The sequence below is a fragment of the Nyctibius grandis genome, chromosome Z (assembly GCF_013368605.1).
Source record: "Nyctibius grandis isolate bNycGra1 chromosome Z, bNycGra1.pri, whole genome shotgun sequence".
NCBI lineage: Eukaryota > Metazoa > Chordata > Aves > Nyctibiiformes > Nyctibiidae > Nyctibius > Nyctibius grandis.
The window spans coordinates 63,193,352-63,208,758 of record NC_090695.1 but is presented as its reverse complement, the minus strand read 5'-3'; positions in this window follow the sequence as shown (position 1 = coordinate 63,208,758).

Below are 15,407 nucleotides of genomic sequence, written 5' to 3'. Positions count from 1 at the left end.
TGAAAAGCATGAAAGCTGAGCCATGAATGTTACTCTAGTCATACAAAGAAGTGTGCTGATGAGTACCTGGAGGGCTAATCCTCTTCAAGCCGTTGTTCTTAAAATGACGAGGGACTGTGGACTCTAGCAACAAGGGCATCTGGAAGCACCTGTTCCTGTCATCCTTTGTCCTTCTCATTTCAAGATACATGCTTTTATCCTTCATATGGAAATACTGTGTTTTTCGCAGACCCTCTAGTACGTGCTCACTGCTAAATGCATTGCTCCATGATGAAAAAAAATTGCATAGGCTGCTTCACAGCATTCCAGTCAAAGTAGAAGAGAACAGGGATATATCAATCTAGTTTGCAAATGAGTGCTCTTGACACATTTTCTTATGTTCTTATTAACTGGAAAATTACACATGCAAAGGCTCTAATATAATTACAGTTAGATTCCTAAAATGGGAAAAGGTAACTTTAAATTTGTCAGACTGTAAGGATTTGCCAGGACATTCTGAATTTTAAAGAGATTATTATGTCTCTATTTTTTCCCTAGTTCCCATTACAAGGAGCTCTGAACCCTCCCCTCAAGGAGTCCAGTCAAAGCACCATACTAGATATGATACATGCCTGAATCAGTATGATAATTTCTATTCACTTTGTGAGCAAAATATGACACAGCATTATCACTTAAGACCAGCATATGAATGCAAAAGCATAAATAAGTTCAGAATTAGTTACAAAATGGTCATAGAAAAAGTATGCTGAAGGTGTCCCCTTCACCCTTACTCCTCTGAGGGCCTGTTTTCTAACTATACCAAATGCTATCAGACACTGCCAGTCAACTGACGCTGTGATGCTGTAACCACATTTCTTTTCAGGAGTCACTTCTTGTAAACACATACAAGAAGTGATAGGCTGTCAAACTGAAGGAGAATATGCGAACACTAAAAATGCTAGCACTAATTACTATGGCAACTCTGAAAAGTCTGATGTTAAAATTAGACTCTTTGGTTTACATTCCCCCTTTTCTTTGGAGGAAAAAACACCGCTTAATAACATTTCACATATCTTACTTATAATGAAAATATTTAAACGTGTCTACATTCTTTTCACAGAAAATCTTTAAATCCAAATAGGAATCCCAAACACAAACTGATTCAGATTTGAAATCCGTGAAAGACTGCAAATATGAAGCTAAAATATTCTACAGATATGCTTTGCAGGTAGAATTGAGCAATGCAGTTTGGGAAGCAGACAGTAATTATCTTAAACTCATGCTTATCTCACCAGTTATTAATATTTTTTTGCTATATTTCCAAAACAGCAAACAGCAACGCTCTATGTGGAGAAGTAAAAGCTTGTAAAATGTCATCCACTGAAACAACCAGAGGAATGTCAAGGGTGCATTTAGGAGGCACAGAACATGTTCTTTGATGGTCTAGGATTAAAAACATTGATTTTAAGAAAGGTTTATCTGGGTAAAGGGGAAATAAAAATTTAAAATCAAATGGAAGAACATACACTGAGATTCCCTTCTTGACAAGACTTCAGCTGAAGTTGCCATGGCTTAAACTAAAACTCTGAGTTATTCTAGTATCTAAGAGGGAATGTAAAAATAATAGAATTAGAAAACATTACAGATTTTTGTTGCTAGCCACTTTTGGATAGCCTTCTCCACTAGTTTAAATGAATGGTGAAATGAAGACTGATAAAGCATCAAGACATGCAGGGTAGAGAAGAGGGCACCAGTGATGCTGCCGGCTGTAACTGCTGTGTTCACAGAGATGGTTAAGATGACTGGAGGAAAGGGCAGCCTTGCACTCAGTGTTGCTTTTCCTCACACACATCACAGCTTGAGCTGGTCCCTGGAGGGACCCTCTCAGACTGCCCCATGGCTCACCCCCACCACCAGCAGGTGAAGGTGGAAGGGGAACCACTGCATGCATAAATCTTGTTTGCACTGGATTTTGGGAGAGGGCTTGAATATCCTTCTAGAGATAGGAGATGCTCCAAAGGCCCAGAGTGTAAGCTGGGTCAGAATCAAACCCCAAAATAATACTGAAGACCCCTGACTTCAATAGAAATTACCTCTGCTTCACTTGGTCTAGGTACCTGATTCAAGTCTTAATACTATGTGGTTAGGTTTAAGACATACTCGTCCCATACTTGAATGTCTCTTAGTAGGGCCAAAGCATACACATCTCTTGACAGAGAGAGAATTTTTGACCAAAAAAAGATGAACATGAGTGACAAGAAAAGAGCTCCCTCATTTTTATGTAGTCAGATACAGCTCAACGAACAGTTAACTTCAGTACTGAAATGGTCAGGGATTTTATGCCTTTGTTCTCTTAAAACCAGCCAGCAATCAAATGCAACTACATTTTTACTGGCTTCAAAAACCACTGCAAGAGCAGTGAGAAAGCTGGGGGAAAGTTACTGGTTCATGCAAACAAAGATGAAAACCGTAGTCCATCAATTTTCATAATGAAAACCCATCAGAGTTTCTGGTCGCTTACAGTGGCCCAGAACTACAACACAATGATGATATGCTACGTTGCATTACCTGTGCAGTTTCTGCACTTTAAAAGCATGGAAAATGTGTGGGACATGAGACAAAGACGGGACTCTGGACAGAGCAGGGAACTGTGCTCATTAACAGGTTTCCCCTTCCGCCTTTCACTTTGTCATAGTTGTCAGCTCAACTCAGATTATGGAAATACTTTCAATCTGCCTTTCCCCATCAACCTGTCATTAGTTTTACACTTTGTTCTCTCATCAGTGGCTCTTAATTACTGTAATTTTATTCTCCAGTCTTTGATAAACTCCTGCACTGTCTCTTTTTCATGTTTTCATCCTGTTGAATTGAAGGCAATGACTACAGCAGTTGCAACTGGAATACAGAACTAAAATACCCCACCACACACCAATGATTAGGTACCTACATCATGGCTCCTGCTTTCGTGCAGTTATTTAATGAGAGAAGGCTTTAACGTGAGTTAAAGAAAGGCCAATGTCCAGCACGTGTGGAAGGGAAGGAGAACAAACCAGATTTCATTACATTTTATCTGGACCTGGTTGTGGCTTCAGTCCAATTTCCTATACAGGTCTTTGCTGCCTGCTTCTCAGTAGGCATCGGATGTCCCTTCTTGCTTGACAGTGCCAGTGGGCAGCAGGAATAGGCTTTAGCTGTGCAACACTTACAAGGATGGACTAGAGTGATACACTTTGCTCACTCCCAGCTGACAAAAGCAAAATGCTGAACAGAGTTACAAACACAAATACTGTTCTGAGGATAACTTCCAGCTGACAGCTTCAGAACAAGTATGTTCAAAGGTAGGGTAGCCCTATCTAAAGACAGCCTTTATAAGGGGACTGTGTTTTCATTTTCGTTTTTTTTTCTTTTTGCTGATCCATGAAGACAAATTCCCCCTTATTGGCACTGTTTCTCTCCCTTCTTTTTCGGGCAAGAGACATCAAAGACAAAAGTGTGTAAAGGTTTTATATGACCAAATTAATTGCACTTTTGAGCCTGATAGAGGGGCACTTAAAGCGGAACATCTATACAGTGGCAGAGGTAAGCCTCTGTAAGCACACACAGAGAATGGTTTTCTGGAACATACATTTTTTGCCATTGAGTGCCCTAGCTATAAGCTTCTAAACCCAAAACCATTCAATTGAACTTCGAGTTGAAAGGGGACTTAGCTGCAGAACTCATTGATCTTAACGCAAAATGCATGGCTAGAAACTATATGTTTCTTTGCAAATATGTGTATAGCTGTTCAGTCATGTTTTGTTATATAGTATTTCTACTGCCTGAAGTATTTATATGTGAACTAAAGCAACAGGAAGTTACTATAACAGAAATTTCTGTAACTTTCAAGTTTGTATTTCTATGATTAGTGTTTCCATACCTTGCAAGAGATTGTATGCTATCATATTACAGATAAAAGCATTATCTCTGCAAAGCTGGCCTCATGCGATCCTAAATCAGTATATAATTTTATTAAAGGGTGAAGCACAAACACAATATAAGGCAAAAAACACATGAGGCTTTTTTGTTACTGGGCTGCACTGAAGCCCACAAATGGACTTGGTGGCCTGTGTATACAGTACAAACACAGGCCAAGAAGTAGAATGAACCACAGAGACCTACTAGCCATGAGTCAAATAAGAGAGGAAGGGAGCAAAATGAAGATGTGTTAGTCAGCAATGGCAACCAGAATCCACTCAAGACATCTGTATAAGATGCTTGTTTAAAAACCTAACTACAGAGTTTGGCAGCAGTATCTTATGTTGGTGATGAAAGAGAGGTGGTGTGCATGGAGGCGAGCTCAGCTCCAGAAGTGCAGAAAAGCAGCATTAATTTTAGGGAATACAGAAGATGGTTGCCTGGTGTGGTGCTGAGTTCATAATTTATGTTTACTCAATGTACATAATTAAAAATATATTATTGCATACTCTGTTTTGGATTTGACTGGGTTTCTAATGGTTCTCATCCTAACTTTGAGATCTAGCATGGCTTCCACCAAATTTATTAAGCTTCTCAAGGAAAAAATAAGACATTACCAAATTTTTCCTCACACAATAAATATAATTGCCCTTGTCAAAAATGTACACTTTATGTGAGTTACAATGTCTTTAATAAAACTTCAGGAAAATGCATTATGCAAAATGAAGCATATGTTGTCCATCAGTCAAAGGTTATTCAAGCCAGACAGGTACCCTCCACAAAACATTACGGTTAACTGAAACTGATAATGCTGAAACTGGAAGGATTTATAGAGAGTCAGTGGTGATGGTGATGATGACGTTTAATGGCATCCTGTTTCTAGGAAAGGCATCTTGATCTCACAGATTTTAGCAGGTTGTCAAATTGTATTGCTTTGATTAAACTTTGAGCTGCAAACCGATTGTTCCCATGATCGAAAATATGCTAATTGACAAAGCAAGTCACGTTTGATTCCTTAGGCATTTGTTCAAGAAAAACTCCTGTGATTGGAGGTTTTCCGCCAGCTTATGCCAGGAAGGACTTTGAGCCATTTCAGCTCTGCCGGCATGGCCTTTCTCAGACAGTTCCCTAGCTTCAGTGGTGTTTGTATGCTCACCTTTTCCTGTGAACAAGTTAACAACCTATTTTCCAGGGTAAGCAGTAAATTTCTTCCTGACTTCTCATTCTTATCTATATAACCATGGCATGCAGGGGGTCTGGGGATGGACCCCACAGGCTTAGGCACTATGTGCACCCTGTCATTATGCTTCTCCAGCCACTGGGAATTTAATCTGAAAACTCACCTCCAGCATCTTTTCCACTCTCCTTTTTTTTCTTGCACTCACTGATGTGCAAGCCTGAAAGTTAGACCATCCTTTCTTTGTGTGACATTTGGCCATATGAAATAATCCTTTTCTTTTCTAGGTAAAGGAAGAGGTGGCACAACATCTCCACAGCAGTTATTTCTCTGTGTCAACCTGTGCTTCCTCAAGATGTCTTGTATTTCTCTCCAGGCCTGGAAGCACTAGTTGCCTATTTGCAAAGGTAGTGCCATAGTTGCCTGTAGGATATCAACAGTGCAAGTAGTGACTGTCAGTTAACCTCATGTGTCCCAACCAGTCCTGGTATAAATTAGAGCAGGTATAGGGTTGCTGCATTGTGTGGTCACCGACTGTGTGAGACTAGTATAGCAATCCTTTGTGAATGTCTTCATAGAGTTTTGCTAACTCCATCCCATTCAGAAAAAAACCTGAAGACAGGCCCTAAAAAGCTCTTGCAACCCTGCTGTGGGCTGTTGGCAGCCATCGTTCCTGTTCTCTTGTACTACAGACACATGCACTGTCTCAATGGCCAGGCTCAGAGCATATCCGCAGCAAGTTTGCTGATAACACAAAACTGGGAGGAGTGGCTGATACACCAGAGGGTCATGCTGACATCCAGAAGGACCTTAACAGGCTGGAGAAATGGGCTAACAGGAACCTCCTGAAGTACAACATGGAGAAGTGCAAATTCCTGCCCTTGGAGAGCAACAACCCCATGCACCAATGTATGTTGGGGGCCACTCACTTGGAAATCACCTTCGCAGAAAAGGCCCTAGGGGTCTTGGTGGACACAAAATTGAATATAGGCTAGCACTGTGACTTTGTGGCAAAGAAGGCTAATGGTATCTTGGGCTGCATTAGGAGGAGTGTTGCCAAGAGGTTGAGGGAGGTGATCCTTCCCCTCTCCTCAGCACTGGTGAGGTCACACCTGCAGTACTGTGTCAAATTTTGGACTCTCCAGAAAAAGAGAGAGATGGAGCTACTGGAGAAAGTCCAATAAAGGGCCAAAAAGATGAAGGCAGTGGAGCAATTCTCCTGTGAGGAAAAGCTGAGTGACCTGAGATTGCTTAGCCTAGAGAAGGCTTGGGAGGATGCTATTAATGTATACAAATATCTGAAGTGAGGGTGCAAAGAGGACAGAGCCAAGCTCTTTCCAGTGGTGCCCAGTGACAGGACAAGAGGCAATGGGCACGAACTGAAACACAGGAGGTTCCATATAAACTGAGCACCGGCACAGCTTTCCCAGGGAGGTGGTGAGTCTCCATCCTTGGAGATATTGAAAAGCCGTCTGGACATGGTTCTGGGCAAACAACTCTAGGTGTCTCTACTTGAGGTGAGCAGGGGGTTTGGACCAGGTGACCTCCAGAGGTCCCTTCCAACTTCAAACAATTCTGTGATTCTGTGAATCTGAGGCCTCTGACATCAGTAGGAAACTCTGGAGCAAGAAAAACTTAGTCTAGGTGGAGGAGGACCAGGTTAAGGAATATTTGAACCAACTCATTATACACAAGTCCATGGGACCAGATAGGATACACTCATGAGTGCTTGGTGAGCTGTCTGATGTCACTGCAAGGCCACTCTTGATCATCTTTGAAAGGTGTCGACACTCAAGGAAGGTTCTAGAGAACTGGAAGAAAGCAAATGCCACCCCATCTAGCAACGTGGAGGATCCAGGGAACCACAGGCTGGTCAGCTTCTCCTTGATCCCAGGGACAAAATGGAGCAAATAAAGCTGGAAACCATTTCCACATATACGAAGGACAAGTAGGTGACTGGGAGTAGTCAGCAGGGATTTTCAAACAAGAAATCATGCCTGATCAACCTGATATAGCTTTCTACAATGAAATGAGTGACTTGGTGACTAAGGAGAGGGCAGTGCATGTTGTTTATTTGGACTTTAGCAGGACTTTCAACTCTTCCATTACATCCCCACAGGCAAACTGAAGATCTACAGACTAGACAAATGGACACTGAGGTGGACTGAGAACTATCTGAATGGCCAGGCCCAAGTCCAGATTCAGGCTAGTCATTAGTGCTGTACCTCAGCAGTCAATACTGGGGAAAATATTGTTTCACATCTTCATTAATGACCTGGACGATGGGACTGAGTGCACTCTCAGCAAGTTTGCAGGTGATACAAAACTGGGAGGAATAATTAATATAGCAGGTAGGTGCTACCATTCAGAGGGACCTTGACAAGCTGGAGAAACGGACAATCAAGAACCTCACGAAGTTCAAAAAAGGGAAATGCAAAGTTCTGCTCATGGGCAGAGATAATCCCAGACAACAGTACAGACTAGGAACTGACCAGGACGGGAAAGCAACATTGTAGAGGAGGACCTCAGGTCCCGGTGGACAAGCTGACCATGAGCCAGTAATGTGCCCACGCAGCAAAGAAGGCCAACAGCTTTCTGTGCTGCATTAGGAAGACCATTGCCAGTTGGAAGAGGAAGGTGATCCTTCCCCTCTACTCAGCACTGGTGAGACACCTCTGGGACTCTGGGTTCAGTTCTGGGTTCCCCAGTACAGGGAGACATGGACATACTGGAGCGAGTCCAGTGAAGTGCCAAAAAGATGATTAAGAGACTGGAGCTTCTGTCATACAAGGAGAGGCTGAGAGAGTTGGGAGTCTAGAGAAGAGAAGGCTCTTGGGGATCTTATCCATGTGTATAAATATCTGATGTGGGGGAATAAAGAAGACAAGAGCTAGACTCTTCTCAGTAGTGCCCAGTGGGCCTGGTTAAATGGCACAGGTTGCCCTTTGAGGCTGTGGACTCTCCACCTATGGAGATATTCAAAACCCAACTGGACACAGTCATGTGTAACCTGCGGTAGGTGAGTCTGCTTTGAGCAGGGTTTTGGATTACATGATCTCCAGAGGTCCCTTCCCATTTCAGCCATTCTGTGATTGTGTGCGATTCTGTAAAATACGTGCAGTACAGAAGCATGAGAGTTTTTAGTAAGGTGCTTATTCACCTTTAGGGAACCCAATCCCACTATGGAAGGGAAGGCTTCCTCCAGAGGCCTTGCTGACCCCACCACTCTGGGAGCACTAAGAGAATTAGCCTTGCAGTAGAGAACTATGGGTGCATTTTTCCTCCTCGTTTCTCTCCCAAACACCTTTCCTAACATTTTCATTTATTTCACAACTACTACTGTCAGACAACACTTAGCAGTTAAGTCTGTAATAAAACAACACAGTTGTCATTATAAAAATGTGACCTCACAAAGCCTGAGATCAGTCTCAGAAGCTAAGCACCTCCCACTTCTTCTACATTTTCTCTCTCTGTTTTCAAGCATTCGCTTCTCTGTGTCACTGAGCCGTTTAACATCTGCTGAATCAGTGAGTCTTGTATGCTTCAGCCCTAATTTTGGAGATGCATTTTAAAGACTGGAAAAGTTTTGTGTTCTTATTCCTGACAAGAAACTCAAGATGTCAGGAGAAGAGACTGAGGGAAGTGGTAATAAAATTCAGGATAGTTTAAAGAGAACTGACAGGCAAACGGAAATCGCTTGCAACAGAGCTGGGAACTAATTCAACAAAGTGCTCTAGTTCAGAAATTTTACACAGCAGTGACATCATTATGCTGTCTAAATTAATCATATTTGTATGAATAAACTACCAAGCTGCTGAAAAATATTTTTTCCTGGAATATATAATTTTGGGTTAATTGCATAAGCTCACAACAAAATTTGTGCCCACATTTAATTCCTTGCTATGGCGATACTAAAAAGGAGATAGATTTCCTTAGTCCTCTAAGTCTGTCATCAGAATCTAAGTACAGCTGAAGCTAGAAACTGAAGGTGGAATAGGAAGGAAAGAAAGATGGGACAAGACTGCAGAAGCTCCCTCGGAGTGCCAGCTTTTTGTAATTAGAGGACATTATATTATAAAAAAAAAAAATTTTTTTTCCAGATGTACTGTAGTGTTGGTATTGTCATTTCTCTACCACTAAGCTTCAACTGTTAGTACTAAAGACAGCTTTCCCATCTTATTTACTCTGTTCAGAAAATTCCAGTAACACAGCATCAGAATAGATATTTGCCACACAGGGAAGTGGCATGAAACATGAAAACAAATGTAGGTATCTTAGGCTCTGCAAAAACCAAACAAAAGTAGGAATATTTTAATACTAGCTTGGTGTTTGCTCCTTAAGCCACCCCCAGGTAAAGCAGTGGGGTGCAGTGCTGCAGAAATGTTTCCCATAACATGTTTCCCATGTTTCTCAAACAGAATTCTGTACCCAATCCTTAAGTTAAATCTACGCTAGTCCTTTTTTTCTTTTATTAAACCTTTCTAAGTTCTTTTCTTCCTGCAGTTTCTTTCCTTCTATTGCTTGTGCTATTTTTTCCAATCTACTTTAATTAATTTTTTTGTTTACATAGGTACTCTGTTTTATGCACTGTGTCTGTGTCTTCTTCCTTTCAAATTTATGTCCTCTTATTTCTCCCTCTCTTTATTACTGGCTCTTGGCCTTACATATGAAGGCCAATGAAATTGCTTACCCACACACTGAATTTCTACTTCAGAAGAAAAAAAAAATCCACTTTCTTGGCTCCTTATAGGATTTCCCATGCACTTTATTTCCCATTGTCCATCAGTATGTGCTCCTGTCACATACAAGCATTTATGCTTTCTTTCCACAAGGCTTAATTAATGGGTGTCCCCACCTGGTGCTGAGATGAATCCAGGCAGACCTGGTAGCTCCCTGCGGAGCACAGCAACATCTCAAGCATAAAGAAAAAGAAGAAAGGGAATCTTCTCTTTGGTTTCTTGTATGCTCCCTTCTTTGCCCAGCCCCATGTTTCTCTCAGAGTGGGCTCTCTTCTAATGGTGTTTCAGGCTAAATCTTGATCTCTCTGGTCTCCTTTGTACACAAGGGCAAGATCCAGGGACCTGCCCTTGTGTCCTTCCCTTAAACACCTGTTGATCATGGAAGAAGTTATGACTGACATAATTCTACAAGCAATATAAGTCTTCTGCTACTGGCAGTTCTGGAGCGGAAAACACAGCATTTCTCATTCACTTTTATCAGAGACACCGTCCTATAACTTGTTTTGTTAAAAGCACCTATAGTCTCTGGATTTCCTCCAGTATCAGCAAATACCTGGAGCATGGCTCATCACTTGGCCCCAGTTATTTGCTCAGCTTTGTCAACATAAATTATTCAATCATAACTCAATTCATTCTGGATTTCTCATCAAGAAAAACCACTGTACCAACACAGCAAATAAGACCATAGGTGGATATACTTTATTTCAACCACGCAGCTGTGGTTGCAAGGTTACACCAGCTGTATACTACTGTGCAGAACCCTTTACTTAAAGAAACTCTTTCTCATTGAAAGCAGTGATATACCACATAACAGTGCAATATATGAAGTTACAATGGAAAGACTAGAGCATCTTAGGCACAAATAGAACAAAGCTGTCAAAGAAAAATCTCACTCTCCATTAAATAACAATAAAGTGTGTCGTGTCTAAAAAGAGGACAGGAAAAAGTCCTAGTTAAACTATCACTTCAGTGAATTTGTGCTTGCTGGTCAGAACAAACCAGGTGTGAAAGGTCTATAGTTTTGGTATTGCTCTAGATGGTTTCAGCATTTGTCACTGCATGTACAAGTGGAACGTAAAGCAAGACGAAAAGCCTTCAGGAAGAAAGCTGGGTTCTGCTTTAAAACAAGTTTTGTGTTCCACTCTTTTAACATAACAAAGACACACACACCTCTCTGGATTTACATCATTCCTATCCATTCTGTCACCCATGAAACACTTTTTACAGCATTCCTCACTTAATTGCACTCCTCATTTTTTTCTCCAGTGTTTGGACTTTGTGCCTGCTCTCAGCACTCACACACTAGAAGCATGAACGTGGATCCCCAGATACCATAATGCTTTGTACAAGCTCAGGCTTTTACTTCTTACGTCTGTCCAAGACAGCCAGCTCTGAGAATTGTCCTTACCTGGGAACAGATCTGAGTTTTGGTTTTGAGGTTGAACTATGCTCCGCAGTTTTGTCTCTGGTCACTCATGGTTCAACCACCATCTTCAAAGCATTTATTCAGCTTATCTTTTCTTTAGTCATCAGTGTATGGACGAATGTGTAAAATAAGCATAGTTTATTGCTCCATATTACCCTGATCAAGGGCAAAAGCAAGTCATGAAATCTTCCCAAATAACCAATAATAAAAATATTTATGATCTCAAGCACAAGAATTTTTTTTCTTAATTCCTTTTATTGTTTCTGTCCTTTTGTAGTGAAATCATATAAAGGCAATTTACCTGCTCTAAGTAAAAGTATTTGGCAGCTACGTTAGCTAGAACAGATCTCTTTTAGGAATATCTTTACAGAGTCCATTGCATTGCTGGGGCCTCCTTTTTAAAAGGATGCCTTTAGTGGGTGTGCCCAGAAGTTGTGGCAGCAGATGCATTTGACCTATGTACCTACCATCTGATTATGCCACACCAGAGCCCCTCTGGATCTGATGATCAGTCTCTCACATGTTTAGGTAAGTCCACTAAGTCTTGCCTGCTGTATGAAGCTTGATGCTATGCCCATAGCTTTGCAGTCACTTAAGATTATTGCTAGATATGGCTGATTTGTGAAGAACACTACCACACTGCAGGCATCCTACACAGAGCTGAGGAGATCTTCCCACCAACACTACAAAAGAAAGAAAACCTGGCAGACTACAGTATATAGTACATCTTTTGATCTCTGCCTACATGGTTAAGCTTTCCACTAATGCTGAATAAACACTAAATCAGCAAGGATGCTTTTAATTTATCTTCAAAGTGCCTATAAATGGCAAACATCTGTTGAATAATTAGGTGCCCAGAAAATAAAGATGCAAAATTATGGTTTGTATAATACAGTTCATATATGTGCTGTCTTACATCTTAATAACCATTATTTATTATATTAAAACTATCAAACTGTTAAATATGCTTCTGGAATTCTAGAAAAAAAGATTTGAAGGCAAAAAAACCCCAAATAAACAAACAAAAAAAGAGATCAAGAAAATACACAGATTATGTTAATTTTCCTAGACTTAAGGATTGAAAAGTTTTTGCATTTCCTTGCCTTGGTGGGATTCCAGTATGAAGGAGACCAGAGGAAGGGATGAAGTAATAATATTCAGAACACTTTTAACTTACAGTGACAGGCAAATGAAAACAATTTAAAGCAGTACTAGAAACCCATTCAGCAACATACTCTAGTTCAGCAGTTTTATATGGCAGTGACACCATAAAGCCATAACAGAAATATAATGATTGCTCAAAAAGTTTCAAATACTGTAGTAATATGTACTGCAAATGGGAAGACCCAAGGAGAAGAAAAAAAGGAAGGAGAGAGTGAGTCATAAAAAGCCCACTCATTAATCAAGTGAATAAATGCTGACAGAAGAAAATCTAAAGAAAATTATTCTAAGAAATGAAATAATTAAAAATGGATTGATTTAACTTTATATGTTACTTAAACACTTATGACTGAGTATAAACTTCAGTGATATTCAGTTATTGTAAATAGTTAGACTTTTGTGAAACATCTCATTGTGCTGCAGTTTAGGACCATAATCATCACAGCTACCCTCACATCATGGCTGATTTTTGTGTGTATCTACTATAGGCATTTTTTGTTTTCTTCTCATCTGATTCTCTTCTAAAAACAGAGCAGAAACACAAAACTTTCCTCAGATGTAGACTGGACGTGTTTTGTTTCTATTGTAAAGCTAGCATTGTTCTTTGGTGCAAAATCTTCTGTGTGGTAAACTACGTCTTAACTAATCACTAGAGTTACCTCTTAAGAAAACGAAAGAAGTTTAAATTGCTTATTTGCTCTATTTAAAGAAAGTGGTTGTTAACTCTTGCTCCTTGGAAGTCTCTGCAGTTCCTCAGGATCTGCAGTATGCTCCTATAAGCCATTTTAGCAGTATTATAATTTTTTTAAGAGTCTTGAGGCACAGTTACACACACACTGGCACAAACGCTCCAAAAGGCACTTTTGTGCACATCCTTCTAGTCTTTGGTGAGTGCAGAAGGTGCCTCTCTCTGTATTGCTTTTTGGGAAGACCATTCGGCACCTTTTCCCCCATGTCACATGATATGGTAGGACTCCCAGTAGCCCCACTGAGTGGAAGGACTGCTGATTTTGCCCCTTCTTTCACAATGTCCCTTGAGAGTAAATAGGGAAGAGGTGTGGGACCAGACTCCCTTTCCACCCAGGGACAGGGAGGCACAGGATCTGCACAAGATAACCTGCCACCCCAAGTCAATGAAACCTCAGTTCGGCATCCTCCTTTCACTCGTCCCAAGCCCTGATTAAAATGGCCTTTTTGCTTCCCAAAAGCAGCTGGTGGCAGCAAGCGCAGCTCTTCTGTGCTGGCTTGCACTGCCTGTATGCAGCTCCAAGGAAGGGCAACTGGCAGCACTGGTGGCAGTAAGGAGGTGACTCAGGCAGAAAGTGTTGACTCACACAGCTGAGCCTCACACCTCACCCTGGCCTTCTGCTTCTCATAGAATCATAGAATGGTTTCAGTTGGAACGGACCTTAAAGATCATCTAGTTCCAACCCCGCCTGCCACAGGCAGGGACACCTTTCCACTAGACCAGGTTTTGCTCAAAGCCTCATCCAATCTGGCCTTAAACACTGCCAGGGAGGGGGCATCCACAACTTCTCTGGGCAACCTGTTCCAGTGTCTCACTACCCTCACAGTAAAGAATTTCTTCCTAATATCTAATCTAAATCTACCCTCTTTCAGTGTAAAACCGTTCCCCCTCGTCCTATCACTACATGCCCTTGTAAAAAGTCCCTCTCCAGCTCTCCTGTAGGCCCCCTTCAGATACTGGAAGGCTGCTAGAAGGTCTCCCCAGAGCCTTCTCTTCTTCAGGCTGAACAGCCCCAACTCTCTCAGCCTGCCTTCATAGGAGAGGTGTTCCAGCCCCCTGATAATCTTCGTGGCCCTCCTCTGGACTCGTTCCAACAGCTCCATGTCCTTCTTATGTTGGGGGCCCCAGAGCTGGATGCATTACTCGAGGTGAGGTCTCACAAGAGCGGAGTAGAGGGGCAGAATTACCTCCCTTGACCTGCTGGCCACGCTGCTTTTGATGCAGCCCAGGATACGGTTGGCCTTCTGGGCTGCAAGTGCACACTGTTGGCTCATGTTGAGCTTCTCGTCAACCATTACCCCCAAGTCCTTCTCCTCAGGGCTGCTCTCAATCCATTCTCCACCCAGACTGTATTTGTGCTTGGGATTGCCCCAACGCACATGCAGGACCTTGCACATGCAGTTTGCACAGGCCCATCTCTCACGCCTGTCAAGGTCCCTCTGGATGGCATCCCTTCCCTCCAGCATGTCAACTGCACCACACAGCTTGGTGTTGTTGGCAAACTTGCTGAGGGCGCCCTCAATTCACTGTCCGTGTTGCCAACAAAGATGTTAAGCAGCACCGGTCCCGATACCGACCACTGAGGAACATCACTCATCACTGGTGTCCACTTGGACATCGAACCATTGACCATAACTCTTTGAGTGCGACCATTCAGCCAATTCCTTATACAGCAAGTGGTCCATCCATCAAGTCCACGTCTCTCCACTTTAGAGACAAGGATGTCGTGAGGGACAGTGTCAAATGCTTTGCACAAGTCTAGGTAGATGGCATCAGTTGCTCTTCCCCTATCCACCAGCGTTGTAATCCCTTTGTAGAAGGCCACCAAATTTGTCAGGCATGATTTGTCCTTAGTGAAGCCATGCTGGCTGTCACCAATCACCTTCTTAATTTCTGTGTGCCTCAGGATAGTTTCCAGGAGGATCTGCTCCATGATCTTGCCAGGCATAGAGCTGAGACTGACTGGCCTGTAGCTCCCCGGGTCTTCCTCTTTTTCCCTTTTTGAAGATGGGGATTATGTTTCCCCTTTTCCAGTCAGTAGGAACTTCAGCAGACTGCCACGACTTCTCAGAAATGACGGATACTGGCTTAGCAACTTCATCCACCAATTCCCTCAGGACCCGTGGATGCACCTCATCAAGTTCCATGGATTTGCGCACCTTCAGGTTCCTTAGATGGTCTCGAACATGATCTCCTACAGTGGGCAGTTCTTCATCCTTCCAG